The sequence below is a fragment of the Haplochromis burtoni genome, unplaced genomic scaffold (genome assembly GCF_018398535.1).
Source record: "Haplochromis burtoni strain Fernald_Lab_line unplaced genomic scaffold, NCSU_Asbu1 Contig_2700, whole genome shotgun sequence".
Lineage (NCBI taxonomy): Eukaryota > Metazoa > Chordata > Actinopteri > Cichliformes > Cichlidae > Haplochromis > Haplochromis burtoni.
The window spans coordinates 1,326-6,535 of record NW_024585061.1 but is presented as its reverse complement, the minus strand read 5'-3'; the positions used below and the strand labels follow the sequence as shown (position 1 = coordinate 6,535).

The following is a 5,210-nucleotide window of genomic DNA, read 5'->3' as shown; positions in this document are numbered from 1 at the left end:
TGGAGGTTTATCTTTGGACCGGTCACTCCTCACAGAGGGACAGCTGGATCCTGCAGACTGTGACCTCTGAACTCTGCAGACACAAACATGATCAAGTGATTGAAGCAGCTGTGATGACACAGATTGCAGATAATGCAGCTGTTTCCTGACAGTAACATCCTCTTAGATTAGAGTTCAGCTTTTTACAGGAAAACTGGACAAAACAAATTTTTGTTACAAATTCATTTTCATTTCCTCTCAGCTCACAAACACAGTCAGACAATCAACCAGAATCCACACTAATTATAATGTCAGTGCAGAATTATTTATGTTAACTCAGTGAGTTCAGCTCTCTGACCTCATTGGTCCAGGTTCAGCACTGAAGTCTGGATTTTGATCTCTGGACCGGTCACTCCTCACAGACGGACAGCTGGACCCTGCAGACTCTGCTCTGTCCTCCTCTTCCTCCATCATCATCTTCAGTCAGTCTGAGAGGTAAACCACAAACACTCAGTGAGTTCACATTAACAGGAGTAACTGAGTTACAGTCGCTGACCTCTGACCTGTCATGTAACCTAGAAACCAGGTCAATATGTCTGTAGGCTCTCAGCCATCCAGGTCATATGATCTAAGGAGCTTGGAGAGAAAAGAGAGGCTTCTTTAAGTTTCTTTAAGACGTTTCATCCGAGAAGCTTCTTAAGTTCTAAAACCAAACGGAGGAGAGTCCCAGATATTTAAACCTGAGGGAAAGAAAGAGGGTCGCTGACCCACTATTGATCACGTGATGAGTCACATGATCAATAGTGGGTCAGCAATATAACAACAATATAAACATTTATTTAAAGGAGGAAGCTGAGAGCCTTTTCACCAGGAGCACAAACATCTGGAGCACAAACATCTGGAGCAGCATGTTGACGCTGTTGGTTGAGATCCTGAAGACTGAAGTCCAGGCAGCTCCAGCAATGATCCACTGATGTGATTTTATTCCATGTATGAATGTTTTTATTGACAGAGATGAGGTTTGTGTGTCAGTGATGCAGTGACTGTTGTTGTTAACTGTACAGGCTGGTTAGACTCTATGAAACAGATCATACAATGATAATGACCATGTAACAATATAAAGCTGAGGCTACAGCCCCACAAACCAACACACATCCTATATAACGCACGTTATATCTTTCTTTGAGTGTTTACGAACACAAATGAAAGATGAAAACAGCCCAAAGAAACTTCAAAGTGATTCTACTGTAGAAACATGAACAGGTAGTATTAAACCCGATTCTTTGATCCCCATGATAGAACAGAGAAAACTCGACTCAGGAGTGGTCAAAACATTTATAATTCTTCATTCAATCATCTTCCGGAAGAGAGAGCCCTGCACAGCCCAAAGCCAGATGCAGAATCTCTAACATTAGAATCTAAAAATGTGTCTCATATAGGTGTTATTATCTTACGTCACACATAGTTTCGATGCAAACAACTCCTTATATGTTACTAGTTCCTCTTTTTTGTGTCTGGTTTCCTGTATTTATTTATATGCTTGTACAGCTCTACACTAACTTCCTGTTTTTCAGTCTGGCTGAGCACTTAGTTTGTGAGTCAAAAGTGGCCTATCTTTACAAGCCTTTATTATTAAAATACATAAAACAATATAATCAAAAAATAAGGACTAAGAATATATGTTTATTCCATAAACCTGCAGCCTGACTGCTCAACACTTTGTTACCTGTTCAGGTTCAGCAGCAGCGAACTTTATCACGGTGCTGGTCTGGGGTCAGCATTTACTCAGCTTTAACATCACTCTGGGCTCTTGGCTAGCTTAGCTTTAGCTTAGTGTTACACACATGTGGTGTGTAAATATTATTCACAGTGACAGTAAAGGACTGTGACGTCATCACGTACTGCGTCCTCTGTGGACTGAGTGAACTCAAAGTACAAACAGAACACAAACACGAAAGTAGCTCAGAGTGGCAGACACACCTCGTTGGTCCAGCTGTGAGTCTGTTATCGTGAACTATGGAGCGGCAGATTTGTGCTGGAACTAAGCTGCACACAGCTGATGTTAGCCAGGAAACATTACAGACTGACTTTGATGGAGAGACCGGAAATACAAACACAAACAGTTTGTTGTGTGAAGAAATCAAACATGAGCTAAACAAACAGTAAAGTTCCTGAAGACGAACTGTTAAAGGAGGAAACAAAGAAAACTTACAGTTTCTTCACACACCAACAACAAGCTCCACTCCAAACCTGGGCCCTGTTTCTGATAGGGTCTCGTATGGTCCTGTGTGAGGGACCAGTCAAAGAGCGATTCAGTAGATCCCTGGGAACAGTTCACTCTGCCCAGGACAGGGTTACCAGCAATGTTCCCTGTGATTTTTCATCTGTCTGAGCAAACACACCGACTCCCTGAGCGACCACTTGGATTTCCAGCAAGAGAAATGGTGACCAGTGGGAAACAAAGTGTGTGATCGAAGGGCAGAACCTCGTCCTGTATCTGTGAGTACTGTTTACCACTGTCGTTCACCGGGTGCAGCCTTGTTGGAGGGTCGCAGTGGTGATCAGCTTCACAGATAACATTTCTGACCAGTGTCTGTTGTTTACAGGGCGTTGTCATGAGGGAGGCCATTGTTGCAGTGAGCAGGGGACTCAAATTGTGATGCGCAGCTGGGTTGTGCTGCAATGGGCCCAATGGAGAAACAGGGCAGATATAAGAGGTTCCTCCTTGTCATCCTAGTATTAGGCTGGCATGGTCCAAGCTTCAGAAAAGCATTTGTTTGTTCTTCCTGGGTTTAGGGCATTTTATTGAGGGATTATTCTTGATTTTAGTTTAAAATGAATATGTTTATGGTACAATTTTAAAAGGTGTTTAGTTATTCCTGTTCCCTCCTCTCTGAATAAATAAAATAATAAAAGAAAACTGTCCTTAGAAAATGGCATTTTTAGCGTTTCTTCCCGCAGTAAAAACATCACTGGTAACAGTGCTGTTATCTGCCAGCAAGAAAATCCTGAGTTCAATTCCACCATCAGGCCGGGGTCTTCCTGTGCGTAGTTTGCATGTTCTCCCTGTGTTTGCGTGGGTTCTCTGCGGGTACTCCAGCTTCCTCCCAAAGTCCAAAGACATGTAGTTAGGCTACGTTCACACTGCAGGCGAAAGCGCATCAAATCCGACTTTTTTGACCCTATGCGACCCATCTATCCCATCATGGTGTGACAGTGTGAACAGCACAAATCCGATATTTTCAAATCCGATCTGGGTCACTTTCGTATGTGGTCCTGAATCGATACATATCCGATGTTTTAGAAAGCGACTGCTGTTTGATGGTCATGTCGCATTAAATCCGTCTTTTATGTCACTGACACAAGACAGACGCCAATTATCAGCGCCGGAGAAGACATCGCGAACGCTTCCTGGCCATCCAGTGTAGATGTTAGTGAAACTGTTGGGAAGACAACGTGAACATTTTAAGAATAATTATTAGGTCATATGTAAATAACAAAATAACTTTATAACTTAAAGCAAAATTGGGAAACGTACAGTGTGAAACAAGTCTTTATATTAAAGGCCATCAGTCAAACAATACTGTTGTTCTGGGTCTAAACAGAGCTCGTTGTGTGCGACGTCTTCTTTTGCGCATGCGGGCGCTTTGAGCGTTCACACTAGAGCGTGTTTGCTGTCGCATTTTATTTGTAGTGTGAACGAGCAGACAAAAAAAATCGGATTTGATCAAAAAATCGGAACTGAGCATTAAGACCTGCAGTGTGAACGTAGCCTTAGTGGGGTTAGGTTAATTGGTAAGTGTAAATTGCCCATAGGTGTGAATATGAGTGCGAATGGTTGTCTGACTCTCTGTGTTAGCCCTGTGACAGACTGGCGACCTGTCCGGAGTGTACGCTGCCTCTTGCCCTAAGATAGCTGGGATAGGCTCCAGGCCCCCTTGACCCTGACAAGGATAAGTGGAAGAGAATAGATGGGTATATCTTTTATGATAACTTTGGTTTTTCGTCGCATATCAACACAATTTAAAAACTGGTATATAGTTTCAAGACAACACTTTCAACACAAGCTGAAATGGAGACTCAGCGTGGCTGCATCTTGTTGCTGTGACATCTTAAATTGGTCATTTTGGTCAATTGTCATTTGGACGCGCCGGCGTTTCCATCGACCCCAGAGAGTTAATCCCTCTGATGCGTGTTCCATAGAGAAAGCAGTCTCACTCACAGGTTACTAAGAGGGTTAAACAACTCCTTGTTGGCAGGGCCCCTGGGGTGGATGAGGTTTGCCTTTATTCCTGAAGGCTCTTGATGTTTCGGGCTGTCTTGGTTGACACCTCTCTCTACAATGTCGCATGGACATCAGGGGCGGTACCTGTGGTGGTAGTTCCCATCTTTAAGAAGGGGGACCAGAGGGTGCGCTCCAACTAGAGGGGGAGTATGGGGTGTCTGGCCCATCACAACTGGCCATTCAGTCCTTATAGAACCATTGCAAGAGCTTGGTCCAGATTGCCAGACCAAGCCATTCTCTGGAATGAGAATCAGCACCTTGTAGTCTGAGGCCATGGTCCTCAGCTAAAAAAGGGTGGCCTGTCCACTCTGTTTCAGTGATGAGTCACTGCCCCAAGTGGAAGAGTTTAAGAATCTCGGGGTCTTCTTCACGAGTGAGTGGAGAGGGGAGCAGGAGATCGACAGATGGATTGGTGCTGCAGTGATGCGCACACTGTACCGAACCCTTGTCGTGAAGAGAGAGCTGAATGTAAAAGTGAAGCTCTTGATTTATATGTTTTTTGATAATTACCAACTTCTTGGCTTCAAATGTACCATTTCCCCTGCTGCTAATTCATTTTCTGTATGCAGTAAAGCAACTTATGCAGGCGTGTCCATGTTTTATAGAGACTAAATGTGGTCCAGTATTTCACCCTTTGTCCTGATATCGGGTTGTCCCATTCATTTTCTCATTCATAGAGTCGCTGCCAAAGCCTATCCTATCAAATTAATCTGCAGAAAAGCAAAATTTCAGACACACTAAAATCCGAATAAGACATTAATTTGATAATAAAGTGCTCATGTTGCTAGAATAAATTAAAATCTGCAGTAATCTCAGGATAGAGACAGCAGTTACTCTGTGGATGTATTAACAGTTCAGAGTAAAATCTCTACTCTTCATCTTTGTAACTCTGTGACTCTGGACAGTAAAGCAGCAGTCTTAATTAAACTCATGCTTAAATTAAACT

The 5,210-nt window shown here is 43.1% G+C and overlaps 1 long non-coding RNA gene across 1 annotated transcript; it reads right to left on the bottom strand.

Moving 5' to 3' along the window:
- Positions 1–380: 380 nt before the first annotated feature.
- Positions 381–2,243, bottom strand: LOC102289111. Its single transcript, XR_001336036.2, has 2 exons — positions 2,192–2,243; positions 381–467 (listed from the first exon to the last, which is right to left on the bottom strand). It is a non-coding gene; the product is annotated as an uncharacterized LOC102289111 (long non-coding RNA).
- Positions 2,244–5,210: the final 2,967 nt, after the last annotated feature.